Raw genomic sequence first — 17,006 nt, forward strand, 5'->3', positions numbered from 1 at the left:
TACGAATTCACATGTAATCACAAAGAAAAAAATTAGTTTTTGTAACATGCTTGAAGGAAGGAACTTAACAAACGCTACATCCCTGTGAGACTTGAGCCTAAACGTTATTTGGAGAGTTAAAATCTGTGCATTAATGTTTTCTAAAGTCGTTGCATGATCTCATTATTCTTTGCTTGGTTACTACTTAGAAGGCGTTTCATCACTTAGTTCCAAATGCTAGAACTCATGCCCATTTCATTCAAAGCATGTTATTGATTTGCATAACACATATTCAAGATGAAGTTGTGTAGTGACCACCATCAAAGCGAAACAGCCATGTGCCCTTCACTCATTTTGTGTTTAAGTTTAACCCCATTGAGCCATGTTAGCCATGTTCTTTGTTAACCCATATCATCCTCACCTAGCCTCGAATAGGACTGTCCTTACCCTTGTTCTTGAAGCATAGTAAGCAATGAATTCCTTTTGATTAATGTGTTGCAGAAAATAAGTGTGGGGGAAGGATTATGGATGTGAGTTTTTGTGCCATAGGCACGGTTAAAAAAAAAAAAAAAGAAAAAGAAAAAAAAAAGAGAAAAGAAGAAAGAAAGAAAAGAAAAGAAAAAAAAATGAAAAAAGAGTTGAAAAGTATTGGTTGTTGAAGTAAGGGCCCAAAACAATGAATTAGGCCCTAAGAGTTGTTTAAATCTCCCCTGTTTGTCTAAAAGTTGATTTCTGCATTCTAAGGGAATTCTAGGTCTTAATTTCATTACTTTACTTATTATTGCTTAAAGAACTTTTGTTTATCCCTACCTTTCCTTGTTAGCCAATACCCCAAGCCCCGTTGCAACCCTTGACTTCTATCTTGAGTGTTGTGCATTTCAATTGTGGAGTTTGAATTTGGTATGAGCATATGGTGTCACTGGTTCTCGCATCTAAGTAGTAGCATTCCATTCATGAGATCATATCTAAACACGTTTAATTACTCCAGAAATTGCGTTCTTTGTTATAACATATGTGAGTACTAGTTTTTCATGTTTACATCAATTTGCTCACATATAACTAGTGTAGGGTGTGTAGTCAAAAAATCTGAGTGAAAATTGAGTGCATAACTAGTGAGGAATTGAGGGAATTCTCTAAGGCATGTTACTACATTCAAAATGTGTTTTAATTGATTAAATGCGAACTACTGAATGGTGACTATGATTAAGTATGTGCTTGAGGGGAAGAAAGACCAAAAGCTATGTGAGTAATGATCTTTGACATATCATGTTTCATTGGAAATCCCTGAGGCAAATGTTGGAAGGTTTAGGTTATGTTTTGTTGTTTTGTTTCATCTTATTTTCTTTAAGTTGTTCTGTTTTGCTCGAGGACTAGCAAAAGTTAAGTGTGGGGGAATTTGATAGGAGCATTTTCATGCGACTTAATTAGCTTGTTCTCGTGCATTTAGGTTGTGTTTACATAGTTATTTTAGTGTTTAAGGCCACTTTTGTGTATTTTCAGATTATAAGGCCAAAGTGTGCAAGAAGATGCAAATTGGAGTCTTTTGGAGCGAAAGAGGAATGAATGAGTTGAAGACTTGAAGAAACGACGAATTCCTACTCCAATGACGAATTCCTACTCCAACGATGAATTCCTACCAAAACAAGGAATCCTACTCAAACAAGGTTTCCTACTTGAAGTAGGAAAGTTAACCCTAAGTTTCCCGTTTTGGTAACATTTCCTAATCTTAAACGTCCGTATTTTCTAGACACTTTGAAGTCCTTGTAGGCGCTTTAGGACACAAAACGAAGGCCCTAGGGCCCTTAAAACCCTTTGCCGTGGGCTGTAGCCCAATTCCCTTCCCTTGCCGTGCAAGGGGGGGCATTTTAGGCCCAATCCATGCTTCTAAACCCTAGCCCTTTAACCTTGCAGCTGCACCTATTCTCTTTTCACCCTAGATTCTATCATTCAGATTTTAACCCTTTTATTTCAACCTAGCCGCACCCTTTAATTCACTCTAGCATCTGATTCATTCATTCAAAACCATCTCAGCCACAAACATCCCTTTAATCCGTAGCCTCCCATTGATCTATGAAACCATCTCAGCCATTCACCCTATTAACCCTAGTAAAACAAGCAGTCGCACCATTCATTTTGACATAATTTCACTCAGCCGCAAGCCATTCCCTCAATTCTCTTCAATCTGTGCATCCATTCACCCTAAAAAATCCCATAAGCCGTCACACATCTCTCCCATTCATTCTAACATCTGCAGCCACCCTCTATCATTCCCTCCATTCTCTCCCAAAACCCGTGCATTCCATCATCCAAAAACCATTCACCTTTTCCCCTCCATTGCAGCCACCATCTAGCCTTGCCGCAGCCACTACAACCATTCCCCACTCCATTCCACACATCCACACACCTTCCACCAACCTTGCTTCACCATTAAACCACCCTAAACCCATCCATAACCCAGAAACTCATCCCAAATCATCCAAAACCCTCTCTGCCGCAGCAAGGAGAAGAGGAAAGAGGAGCTTCGACGCGCCGAAATTCAAGTCAATTCGTTGGGCGTTCTAGGTGTAATCAATCCTTTGTGCTTTATGTTTAAATTCAATTGTATTTCTCTTTTTGTGAACATGAGAGGCTAAATCCCTAATTAGCTAGGGGGTGATTCGAAACCATGTTTATGCTTGCGATATGAATTGATTACTTTTGGTTGGAATTTCATGAGTTGTGGATTCAATTTGTTTAACTGTTTGATCTATAACTTATTTATGTATGTTTATTGAGAGTGCACGCTTAATTTTCATGCATGAATATGACGCTAGAATATAAGTGAGTTTCACCTAATAGTTATGAATTTATATTCACAAGTAGTGGAGGTTGCTTATAAACAATCGCGTTAAATGAATTCTTGGCACTAGTTTCATGCTCATCATAGTAACGAATGCCTCGTCAACACTTATAGTTTTCATGATGCTTAATGATCTTTAATTATATCTTTATTGTGCTTTTCACGTAAAGGACTTTTGGAGAATGTTTTGAATTGCGTTGCGCTAACCCATCCAATTCATCAACTTAAGGAGAACTTGACGGTTAATTTAAGCGGACCTAATTAACCCGGGGTGTTGAGTTTCATAATTTATCGAAAGACCAACTGAAAATTATCTTCTATGCAAGTGTAACATGTGTGGAGAAGAACCTTCTAGCTAGCATTCATCCATATTTTCATCACATTCATATTTAGAATCTGCCCTAATTTAATTTCTGTGCATTTTAGTTAATTTCGTCAAAAACTCAATCCCCCTTTACTTTAGTGTCCAATTTAGTTAGAAAGTGTCTTAGTTTGTGTTTATAAGTCTTTTGATTCATTTTAGTATCCAAATTCGTCCAAATTCATCAAAGTGCTCAAAACTGCCCAGAAAGTGTTTTTAAGGCAGTTTTGAGTGTTTTGGGGCTGTTTTGAGTCTTTTGATTTGTTTTAGTGTTTTAAGTGTGTAGTTTTGCATTCTTTGAGTCTAGTTTAGTGTTTTATACTTTATTTTACGTTTTTGAGTCAGTTTCCAAGTGATTTTGCAATCCCTCCTAATCCCCGGTTAAGAACGATCCCTACTTATTCATATGCTACAATTGTCACAAGAGGGTTTTAATTTGTGTGCTTATTTAGTTCGCATCATATAGGTCCAATTAGTCCCTGTGGATTCGACACCCTTACTTGTGCCATTATACTAAACATATTTTAGCACTAGGAAGGAATATAACAACAAAAACTGGCGCCGTTGCCGGGGACTGATTTCAGTCCCTTATAATTGCTTGTTTTGGTTTTAAACCTTGTTCTTTTCATTTCAAGTAGATTTCTGATTTTTATTCAAACTTGTTTTATCTTGTTTCAGGTAGTACATGTCCAATAGACTTGTTGAATTAGGCCAAAGACTTGAACGGTTAAAGGGCAACACTTTGGAAAGCTTTGTTCCAACAAGTTCCTCCATTGTCCGTGAAGAAGAGGAAGAGAATTCGTCTAGTTCAACAAGTGAAGGATCTGAGCACTTTAATTGGGAAAGAGAAGAAGAGATGGCGGGCAACCAGGATGATCTTCGAGCTTTGGAGGACTATGCTCAACCAATCATACCAAATTCACCTTCATGCATCTTGCTGCCCACAGAAGCTAGAAACTATGATCTTAAATCTTCACATTTCCATATGCTTCCTTCTTTTTATGGCTTACCTAATGAAGATCCTTTAGCTCATTGATGCGAGAATTATACGCACACAAATTAAACCCTCTTTTTATCAATTGTAGTAAGTATGTAAGTAGGGATCGTTCTTAACTGGGGATTAGGAGGGATTGCAAATCACTTGGAAACTGACTCAAAAACGTAAAATAAAGTTTAAAACACTAAACTAGACTCAAAGAATGCGAAACTAAACGCTTAAAACACTAAAACAAACCAAAAGACTCAAACATCACCCAAAACACTCAAAACTGCCTTAAAAATACTTTATGGGCAGTTTTGAGCACCTTGGTGAATTTGGACGAATTTGTGCAACAAATTGAATCAAAACACTTATAAACACAAACTAAGACATTTTCTAACTAATTTGGCCAATAAAGTAAAGGGGGATTGGTTTTGGATGAATTTGAAATTAGAACAGAAACTTGGAAACAAAACAGATTGTAAAACGAATTTGATGGAATAGAATGGATGGGATGGCTAGCTAAGGGGTTCATCTCCACACATGTTACACTTGCATATAAAACGATTTCCAATTGCTTTTCAATAAACCATGATGCTCAACACCCCAAGTTAACCGTGATGCACTAATTAACTCTCAAATTTTCCTTATGTTATTGAATTGGATGATGCATGCGACAATTCAAATCATTCTCCAATGGTTCTCAACATGAATGCATAGAAGAGATACAATGAGAGATTATGTTCTATGAAAATTATAAGTGTTGACGAGGCAATTGTAACTATGAATGCATGATACTCTTGCCAAGAATTCATTTAACGCGATTGTTTATAAGCAACCTCCACTACTTGTGAATATAAGTTCATAACTATTAGGTGAAACTCACTTATATTCTAGCGTCATATTCATGCATGAAAATTAAGCGTGCACTCTCAATAAACATACATAAATAAGTTATCAATCAAACAGTTAAACAAATTGAATTCACAACTTATGAAACGCAATTAGAAGTAATCAAATCATATTGCAAGCATAAACATATATTTCGAATCTCCCCCCCCCCCAAGCCAGGGGGGGTTTAGTTCCTCATACGTACAAAACAAAGAGAATTGAAATTAAACATTGAAATCAAAGGAAAAGAAACACCTAAACATTCCAACAACTCAAACTTGAATTGTATGAACGTTTAGGCCCTCTTCTCTTCCTCTTTGTTGCTGCACAAGGTCTAAGGAATGGTTGTGTGATGGTGTGAATGGTTTGGGGAGTGGTCGAAATGGAAGGATGGTTAAGGATTGGTGTGATGGTTGAATTTATGCAATGGATGGAATGGTGGAATAAGGCACGGCCAAGGCTTGTGTGGATGTGTGTTTGAATGAATGAATTTCTGAATGAATGACTCCCCCCCCCCTTGTGGCTGCAATGGATGTTTATTTATAGGTGAAAAAGAGGGAATATGACAGCTAGGAACTTATTGGAAAGCTGGAAATGCAAAAGGGGAATGCATGTGGCTGAAATAGCATGTGGAATGGCTGATTTATTTGAAGATGCATGTGCAATGAAGTGGAATGACAGCTAGGTTATGATGATGAATGCATGTGGATTAGGTTGGAAAGTGGTGAAAGAATAAAGGGTGCATGTTTGAATGATTAAAGGGGCATGTGGGTTGGAAATGCATGTGGAGTGGCTGTAATGGATTAAAGGATGAGAGTGCATGTGGCTCTAATGTAGCCTTCTAGAAATCAGGTTTTTAGGCCCCCTTGCAACTCCTTAACTGAATTCAAGCCTTTCAAATTCGTCCATCCTCATGCCTCCATGCTTGCACTATCCAATCTTGGCCCAAAAATGCTCTAGAATGCTCCAAATTGCTTCTTTTTGCATACTTTGACACTAAAACCTGAAATTGCACGAAAATAACTTTAAACACTATAATTAACATAGTTTAGCTAATTAAATGCAATAAAACAAGCTAACTAAGTCGTATAAATATGCTCCTATCAAATTCCCCCACACTTAGCTTTTGCTAGTCCTCAAGCAAAACAAAACAACAAAAGAACACGAAACTAGACAAAACGAACAAAACACAACCTACACCTTCCAACATTTGCCTCAAGGATTTCCAATGCACATGACATGTTAAAAATCATCATTCCCATAGATTTTAGTCATCTTCACACTTAAGTACATTCTTAATCATAGTCACCACATACTAGTTCACAATTAAGCATTTAAAACCATGTTTTGAATGTAGTAACATGCCTTAGAGAATTTGCTCAATTCCTTACAAGATATGTACTCAATTTTCACTCAGATTTTCTAACTACACACCCTAATCTAGTTATATGTGAGAAGATTAATGCAAACGAACACTCACATATATATACAAAGAAAGCAATTTCTGGAGTTAATAAGTATGTTTAGGTATGATCTCATGAATGGAATGCTCCTACTTAGATGCGAGAACCAGTGACACCATATGCTCATACCAAGTTCAAACTCCACAAATTGAAACACATAACACTCAAGATTGAAGTCACGGGTTGTAATGGGGCTTGGGGTGTGTGGATAACAAAGAAGGGATATGGAAAACAAAGGTTCTTAAAGAAATAGTGAGCAAAGCATTTGAATCAACTTAGAAATCCCTTTTGAATGAAAACTCAACTTTTGAACAAAAAGGGAGAACAAGCTCTTTTCCTTTCTTTCTTTCTTTTCTTTTCTGTTTTTTTCTTTTTCATATGTTTTTCACAATTTTTTTTTTCTTTTCTTTTGGATCTCAAAACATACATATAAACTTAAGAACAAACTTTCCCTCCCCCACACTCATTTTCTTGCATAATGTAACTCAAAAGGAATTCATTTAAGTCATGCTCACTATCTTTTAAGAACAAGGGTGTGGATTGTCCTAAACTAGGCTAGGTGAGGATAATGTGGGTAAACAAAGAATAAAGGCTAAACAAGGCTCAACGGGGTTAAAACTTACAACATATACGAAATATGGGAAGTAAGGCTATTTGGCTATGGTGTCAACTACACAACTTCATCTTGATATATGTTATGCAATTCAATGTCATGCTTTGAATGAAATGGATATAAGTTCTAGCATTTAGTTCTATCATGATACAATCGCATTCTAAGTAGCAACCAAGCAAGGAATAATGAGATCATGCAACAACTTTAGAAAACAAAGAATCACAGATTATAACTCTCCAAAGAAGGTAATGGCTCGAGTCTCACAGGGTTGTAGCGTTTGTTTGAGTTCCTTCCTTCAAGCATGTTACAAAAACGAATTTTTCTTTTATGATTGCATGTCAAGTCATACATTATAACCATAACCAAGCATATACCAAGAGTAAATCAAACCTTTCTCTATGTTTATAACTCTTTTTAACAGTCATGCAATTACAAACCAAATCCTTATCATTGTGTTGGAAGGTACCCTAAGACACAAACACACAAAAACAACTCAAAACACTCTTTTTAGGCTTTTCAAAACATGTTTTTCAAATTTTTATGTGATTTTCGGAGTTATAAAACAAAACATACTGAAACACTCTAAAACATCTTAAAAACACCTTAAAACAGCAAGGAACAACATTTGAAGTTATGGGTGATAAAATCCCACGAATTTGTATCAAATATACTTAATTACCCCCCCCCCCCCACACTTCAATCAAACATTGTCCTCAATGTTTTAAGCTTAAAAACCACACTAAACACAAGCAAACACAAAAACAGCAACTAAACATACTAAACATGGCAGAATGTATCTAATAAAGAGAAGAGTTTAGGGATGGAAATCTGGTTATGGAGTGTAAATTCCATCTTCTCCTTGGTAATTGCATTGAGGCTTGATCTTGAGTTTTTCCACAGGCTAATCTTGAACTGAGCTAGAGGATGCTGACACATGGCAGGCAAGCACGAGGTGGAGGTGATGACCTGTTTCTTTGTTCAATCTGTCCAATTCGTATTGAAGAGTACGAATTAGAAAGATTGATGTTTCCTCGTCACTCATCTTAGCTGTTCTCCAAGCCGATGTGGTCCCTTCTCTGGAAGTGTATCACCCTTTGAAGATGACTACTCGAGAGCAACACTAGGTAAGCAACCAGGGAATAGATTCCAGGTAGTCGGTTCCAGATCGGAAGACTGACTCCAAGTGCCGGCTGATTGCTCACTTTACTTTGCCATGCGAGTAATAACAAGGACAAAGGAAAGGACAGGGAAAGATCATGATATGAGATACCTTTGCTTTTGCCCTTGATGATATGAGATACTTTTGCTTTTGCAGAAGCAGCGAATGAATCAGCACATATATTTGTTGCGCTTGTCTCTACATGCTTCGATCCACCGTTTCCTCTTGCCTCATCTGTACTCCAAGCATCTGATATCTTCTTTGGGGGATACATCAATGGTTGAATATGTGTTCTCAAGAGAAGAAGAAAACTGAGCATGTTTGAGAGGTTTGGTTGCAGCTACATTCTAGGCCGAGAAGGAAAGTCATGCGTTTTTGGGTGTATGCCTTGCCATGAATGTTGATGTATATAGGAATTGTAATGGCAAGTGGCAGTGTGGATGCGGAAATGACCTCCACGCGTCTTCAGCTTTGTCAGAGAGCTTTTGACAAAGTGGCATGCATTTTCTGAAAACCCGGGCTTTCGACTTTTTCACCTACGCTTGCCGGCAAAAGTGTGTAGCTGCTTTCTCGGCCTCCACGCGTCTTCAACTTTGTCAGAAAGCTTTTGACAAAGTTGCACGCTTTATCTGAAAAGCCGGGATTGCGTCTGAAGAGCTGGCGAACTTTACGCCGGAAAATCCAGCTTTGAAGAGTGGTGTCTCTTCATTTCTGAATCGGTGATTGTGTCGCCTCTCCTTTAATAGAGGTGATCGATCACCTCTAACATTCACACTTTGAAGATTTCCCAAAAATCGTCTCCGGCTCGTTGAGATTTTACTCCATCCAACCCTTCTCTTTTAACTTCTTGAAAAATGGCTAGCTTTTCTAACCCATCTAACCTTTGCTTAGATTTGAGTCTCAGCAGTGATCCGGTTGCGCCTCGTCAGGGTAAGGTATGGTGCCCGTCTTTCTTATCTTCTCATGGCCCTCTTACAGGTGAAGACTCTGTGATGACGGATGCAACAACAGCTACGATAGTAGCTCGGAACCTCCTCACTCCCAAAGATAGTCAGCTGCTTTCAGGACGGTCCGATGAGTTGGCCGTTCAAGAGTCCCTGGCTCTCAGTGTTCAGTGCGCAGGCTCTGTGTCCAACATGGGCCAACGCCTACTTGCTCGCTCCCGTCAGGTTGAATCATTGATGGCGGAGGTGGAAAGTCTTAAGCAAGAGATCAAACAGCTTAAGTACGAGAATAGAAGTTTGCACGTGCTTGCCAATAATTATTCGACAGGCATGAAGAGGAAGCTTGATGAGATGCAAGAATCTCAAGGTCGAATGCAAAGTGACCGTCAAAGGCTTGCGTCTTTCTTCCAGAGGCACCTTTTTCCTGTGTCGTTTAGCGTTCCACCAAGTATTGGGGCCTCGAATGCTCTATCTTCGATGCCTCTCGCTCCGATGCCTCCTGCTCCGATGCCTTCCGCTCCGATGCCTTCTGCTTCTAGAGTTTTGCCACGTAGTGGGGCTTCACGTAAACAACCTTTGTGAAGGCTCCATCTTTCTGATAGGAGCATATTTACGTGACTTAACTAGCTTATTCTTGTGCATTTATGCTATTATTTCTTAGTTAATGTCGCATTACAACTCAATTTCGTGTGTTTGTAGGTCCTATGGGGTAAAGTATCAAGAAAGGGCATTTTGGTGCATTTTGGAGCAATTTTGGACACTATGTGGATAGCTTACATATGGGACAACATGGATGGACGAATTTGGACTTCAAGAGGCTAGAAATGTGATAAGAAGAGGAAGGAATAAGCTTGGGACAAAGTGGATAAGGTAGGAGCTCAAAAGAGGAAACATTATCCAAAACCTTATCTAACCTTATCCAACATTATCCAAAACATTATCCAAACCTTATCTCATCTTATCTTATCCAAACCTTATCATGTCTTAATCCTAATTGTATGGGGACCTAAATGGATAATTCTAGAACCTATTTCTAGAAGCATCCTATTCTAGAAGGCCCAAATCTACCACAAAACCTATTATTTCTAGAAGCCCTAGAAAAGTGGCGCCCCAAACCTTTCTAGAAGGCTTTGCCTTGCCTTGCAAGCCAAGAAACCCTCTCCCCTAAATCAACCGCACCTCCCTAGGCCCAATCCCTTTGGGATTCAGATTTCCAAGGCCTAATCCTTGTGGATTTGGGTATACAAATCCTTTTATAAAACTATGTGGGCCAAAAACCTCTTCCTAAGTGGATTTGACAACCCATGGCCGAATTCTAGGGCCCTAATCCATAGAATCTGTTAAGTCTAACCCTAATCTACTTAACCCTAGGACTATATAAGCATATTTTCAGCCAAAAATTCGAACCACACCCTATGCTAGACAGAAACCCTTGTGCCGCACCTCCATTCTCCATTCTTGACCTCCATACACCTCCCTACACATCCATACACCTTTGCCGCACCTTCCCCACCATAATCAACCATCCTCCATCCCTCTAAACAAGGAAAAACCATCCAAAACCACCAATTCTAGCACCAACACTTTGTGCCGCAGCAAGGAGGAGGAAGAGGAGCCAATCTGTGCATCGAATCCATCTTGGAATTGCTGAGCATTTAGGTGTACTCTTTCTTATGATTTCAATGTTTAAATTCAATACTTTTTGTTGTGCAAGCATGAGGAACTAATCCCCCCTTTGGCTAGGGGGGAATTTCGAAACCATGGTTGTATTTGCATGATGATTTGATTACGTTCAGTTGTGATTTCATGAATGATGAATTCAATTTGCTTATCTGTTTTAATTAAAACTTGCTTATGCATATGAATTGAGAGTGCACGCTTGATTTGCATGCATAAACATGATGCTAGGGTATGAGGGAACTTCACCTAATCGTTGGGAACTTATATTCATGAGTAGTTAAGATTGTTGGTCACAATTATGATAAGTGAATTCTTGGCATAAGTATCATGCGCTTTCATAGTTACGAATGCCTCGTCAACACCTATGATTTCCATAGAATCTAATGATCTTTGATTGTCTTTCTTTTATGTGCTTTCATATAGAAAACTTTTAAGGAATAATTTGATTGCAATGCGCTATTTCCATTCAATTCAATGACCTAAGGGAAATCTGAGAGTTAATTTAAGCGTACCTAATTAACTTGGGGTGTTGAGGTTCTGAATTCATTGATTAAGCAACTGGAAATTGTATTATGTGCAAGTATGCCATGTGTGGAGAAAAACCTCCTAGCCATCTTACCATCCACTTAATTTCATCAAATTCGTCCAAATCTGCCTAGTTTACATATTTGTTTTGTTTTGTTTATTTTCGTCCAAAACCAAATCCCCATTTATCTTAGAGTGTCTAATTGGTCCAAATATGTTTTAGATTGTGTTTTTAAGAGTTTTGAGTCAAGTTAGAACCAATTTTCGTCCAAGTTTGTGTTTAGGCTCAAAACTGCCCAGATTGTGTTTTTAAGGCAGTTTTGAGTGTTTTTAGCCTATTTTGAGTCTTGTGAACGTAGTTGAGTCTTTTTACGTGAGTTTAAGTGTTTGAAAGGTTAATTTTAGTTAATTGAGTCAGTTTAGAGTGTTTAGCAAGCCCTCCTAATCCCCGGTGTAAGAACGATCCCTACTTATTTATATGCTACAATGGTCAAAAGAGGGTTAATTTGTGTGTGAAGTTAATTTTCGCATCACTTTCTGCCATGTTTTTTTTTTTTTTTTTTTTTTTTTTTTTGTTGCACGGCATGAAATTGATCTTTGAATGGGAGGTGATACTTGAGATGATCTGTTAATGGTTTAAATTCTAGAGTGGATGCCTGAATCATTAACAACATATTAGTATAAAAGAAAATTGAAATTCGGGGAGGCGGCTTACCTGTGTGCTCCGAAATGAACTCAAGAATAAACACATCTTCTTTGAATATTTCAGGAACCTTGCCCTTGGACAGACTATGTGTGAGGATTGTTCCTTGTCCTTTGTCATAAAATTCAACTTCTTTGGGGTTGTTTATCTCAAGAACGTCCTCTTTGATGAATTCTTGATATTCCATGCTTTGCACCTTTTGAAGGCCTTCCAAGATGTCTTTTTCACTTTCTTCTTCCTTGGAAGTGATGAATCTGCAAGAAATAGGGACATTAGGTGGAATGGGGTTACCACTAATTAAATTTGGAACAACCTTACTTGAATTAGATGGCGTAGGAGCAATAGGTGCCTCCGGCAAAGGTGTTTCCACCCTAGCCGTGGCTTGGGTCTCTTCCTCGTGATTTGATTTTGATGGTTGAGCGTCCGTTCCAACCTCCTTGCCACTTCTTAACATGACAGCTTTGGTGGTTTCAAATCCTTCCTTCGGATTTACAATGGTTGAACTAGGGATTTTGCCTTGGTCGCAAAATTGTCCTACAAACTCCGCTATCTGCCCAATTTGCTTTTCCAAGTGGTCCAACCTTTTGTCTTGATTTTGCATTGATTTTTCTTGAGTTTGGATTTCATTACTTTGGGCAGGTTGTGGTGGCTACATAGGCGTTGAATAGAACTCCTCATATGGCTGCCAATATTCTCCTTGTTGAGCCTCATTGGCTTGATTTTGTGAGCCCTGCACCAAAAAAATTAATGCATTAAGCTTTTGATTATAATCTATTGACGAACTTGAGTTTGGTTGGGCATATTGAATATGAGGCTGTGGTGGCTGCACAGGTTTTGAATAGAACTCCTCATATGGCTGCCAATATCCTTCTTCTTGAACATGTTGAGGTTCCCACCATATAGAGTTTGAATGATCACTCCAATCTGAATTGTAAGTATTGGAAAACACGTTATTCCTTGATTGAAGATCAAATATATCAACGCTTTGCATTTGGGACCTTTCCATGAGCTGTGACAATAGAGAAGCATTATCAAGTGCCATGTTGTGCTTCTCTAGTACTTGAATTCAACAAACAAAACACAAATAAAAAAAACTAAAACTAAAATACATAACAGAAATGAACAATCCAAGGGCTAATCCCCGGCAACGGCGCCAAAATTTGATGTGAACTAAATAAGCACACAAATTAAACCCTCTTTTTATCAATTGTAGTAAGTATGTAAGTAGGGATCGTTCTGGACCGGGGATTAGGAGGGATTGTTAATCACTTGGATTTGACTCAAAAACATAAAAACAAAGTTTAAAACACTAAACTAGACTCAAAGAATGCGAAACTAAATGCTTAAAACACTAAAACAAACCAAACATCACCCAAAACACTCAAAAATGCCTTAAAAACACTTTCTGGGCAGTTTTGAGCACCTTGGTGAATTTGGACGAATTTGTGCAACAAATTGAATCAAAACACTTATAAACACAAACTAAGACACTTTCTAACTAATTTGCAAAGACTCAAAGGACTCAAAACAAGTTCAAAAGACTCAAAACTGCCTAAAAACATTAACTAGGCAGTTTCTGACCTTAAACCCAATTTTGGACGAATTTAAGATTATGGCTTGATTCAAAACATTTTAAAACATAAACTAAACAGATTCTAAGCACTAAAGAACAAGAAAGTAAAGGGGGATTGGTTTTGGATGAATTTGAAATTAAAACAGAAACTTGGAAACAAAACAGATTGTAAAACGAATTTGATGGAATAGAATGGATGGGATGGCTAGCTAAGGGGTTCATCTCCACACATGTTACACTTGCATATAAAACGATTTCCAATTGCTTTTCAATAAACCATGATGCTCAACACCCCAAGTTAACCGTGATGCACTAATTAACTCTCAAATTTTCCTTATGTTATTGAATTGGATGATGCATGCGACAATTCAAATCATTCTCCAATGGTTCTCAACATGAATGCATAGAAGAGATACAATGAGAGATCATTATGTTCTATGAAAATTATAAGTGTTGACGAGGCAATTGTAACTATGAATGCATGATACTCTTGCCAAGAATTCATTTAACGCGATTGTTTATAAGCAACCTCCACTACTTGTGAATATAAGTTCATAACTATTAGGTGAAACTCACTTATATTCTAGCGTCATATTCATGCATGAAAATTAAGCGTGCACTCTCAATAAACATACATAAATAAGTTATCAATCAAACAGTTAAACAAATTGAATTCACAACTTATGAAACGCAATTAAAAGTAATCAAATCATATTGCAAGCATAAACATATATTTCGAATCCCCCCCCCTTAGCCAAGGGGGGGTTTAGTTCCTCATACGTACAAAACAAAGAGAATTGAAATTAAACATTGAAATCAAAGGAAAAGAAACACCTAAACATTCCAACAACTCAAACTTGAATTGTATGAACGTTTAGGCCCTCTTCTCTTCCTCTTTGTTGCTGCACAAGGTCTAAGGAATGGTTGTGTGATGGTGTGAATGGTTTGGGGAGTGGTGGAAATGGAAGGATGGTTAAGGATTGGTGTGATGGTTGAATTTCTGCAATGGATGGAATGGTGGAATAAGGCACGGCCAAGGCTTGTGTGGATGTGTGTTTGAATGAATGAATGACTCCCCCCCCTTGTGGCTGCAATGGATGTTTATTTATAGGTGAAAAAGAGGGAATATGACAGCTAGGAACTTGTTGGAAAGCTGGAAATGCAAAAGGGGAATGCATGTGGCTGAAATAGCATGTGGAATGGCTGATTTATTTGAAGATGCATGTGCAATGAAGTGGAATGACAGCTAGGTTATGATGATGAATGCATGTGGATTAGGTTGGAAAGTGGTGAAAGAATAAAGGGTGCATGTTTGAATGATTAAAGGGGCATGTGGGTTGGAAATGCATGTGGAGTGGCTGTAATGGATTAAAGGATGGGAGTGCATGTGGCTCTAATGTAGCCTTCTAGAAATCAGGTTTTTAGGCCCCCTTGCAACTCCCTAACTGAATTCAAGCCTTTCAAATTCGTCCATCCTCATGCCTCCATGCTTGCACTATCCAATCTTGGCCCAAAAATGCTCTAGAATGCTTCAAATTGCTTCTTTTCGCATAGTTTGACACTAAAACCTGAAATTGCACGAAAATAACTTTAAACACTATAATTAACATAGTTTAGCTAATTAAATGCAAGAAAACAAGCTAACTAAGTCGTATAAATATGCTCCCATCACTCATATTAAAGAATTTTACAATGTTGTGAGTGGTTTACCTTTGCAGGGAGTAAGTGAAGCAAATCTGAGAATGAGAGTGTTTCCTTACACCTTGAAAGATAGGGCCAAGGGTTGGTTGATGACTCTAGCACCTGGTTCCCTCACCACGTGGGATGCCGTGGCTAAGAAGTTTTTGGAGAAGTTCTTTTCCACTCAAAAGACAGCCACATTAAGGGGACAAATCTTCAACTTCAAACAAGATGATGGAGAACCTTTCAATGAGTGTTGGGAGCGCTTTAAAGGCCTTTTGCTGCAATGTCCACACCATGGGTTACCTCTTCACTTACAAATGCAAATTTTCTATGATGGACTAACCCAAACATGTCAATCAACTGTTGATTGATAGGAGCATATTCATGCGACTTAAATGGCTTGTTCTCGTGCATTTACGTTATGTTTCCTTAGTTATTTTAGTACTTTAAGCTATTTTCGTGGGTTTGTAGGTCCAAAGGGCTAAAGGAGCAAAAAGATGCATTTTGGAGACTTTTGGAGCACTTTTGGGCTAAGGATGGATAACCTATGCTTGGAGCCAAAGTGTTGGACGAAATTGAAGACCTAATTGAAGACCAAAGTGTTGGAACCTTGTTCCCTTTAGTTTTAGGACATTTAAACCTCTCCTATATCCTTAGCCGTGCATAACATTCCAACATTCCGCTCCTTCATTTCAGCCACACTCCCACATATCATTACTTATCATCACCACTTATCGCTTATCATAAATCATTACTTATCATAATCACATATCATACACTTATCATCACCACTTATCACTTATCATAATCACCCATAATCATTCACATAAATCAGCCACATGCATTCACTCTTCATAATTCAACCTAGCTGTCATGTTTCCCCTTTCATGCTTACACATGCATTTTCAGCACCAAAGAATCATTGCACATGCATTTCCAACCCACATGCATCATTTAATCATTCAAACATGCAGCCACATTCACTTTACCTAGCTGTCATGTTCCCTCTCCCATCCATTTCATCATTGCACCAACCAATCTAGTTGTCATTACACATGCATTCCCTTCTTTAATCATTCCTAGCTGCCATTCACATGTTCTCCCATCCCTTCTCTCCCTATAAAACCATGCATTGCATTCATTCAAAACATTGATTCCCATTCATACACAATTCATTCACCATTCACGCCAGAAATTCATCCCCTCTCTATAACACATCCATACTTCACCATTCTTCATATTTTCTGCCCAAAAAGAAGCCTTGAGGTCCCCTACATCCATCCCTATCCTAAACACATCATTCTACACCATCCATAACTCCCCATCCCTCCAAACCTATCCTTAGACCTTGTGCTACAATGAAGAGGAGGAGAAGAGTGCCTAAACGTTCATACAATTCAAGTTTGAGTTGTTGGAATGTTTAGGTGTTTCTTTGATTTCAATGTTTAATTTCAATACCCTTTGTTTTGTACGAATGAGGAATGGAAGAGAAGAGGGCCTAAACATTCATACAATTCAAGTTTGAGTTGTTGGAATGTTTAGGCGTTTCTTTGATTCTCTTTGTTTTGTATCATGAGGAACTAAACCCCCCCTGGTTAGGGGGGGATTTGAAAT

General features: G+C 38.2%; 1 pseudogene; it reads right to left on the minus strand.

Annotated features, from left to right (window-relative positions):
• Nucleotides 1–15,582: 15,582 nt before the first annotated feature.
• On the minus strand, nucleotides 15,583–15,693 carry LOC125473276 (annotated as a pseudogene).
• Nucleotides 15,694–17,006: the final 1,313 nt, after the last annotated feature.

This window comes from the organism of the source record quoted next, unplaced genomic scaffold, assembly GCF_019419815.1.
Source record: "Pyrus x bretschneideri cultivar Hongxiangsu unplaced genomic scaffold, Pyrus_bretschneideri_v1 Contig80, whole genome shotgun sequence".
In the NCBI taxonomy this organism is placed as follows: Eukaryota; Viridiplantae; Streptophyta; class Magnoliopsida; order Rosales; family Rosaceae; genus Pyrus; species Pyrus x bretschneideri.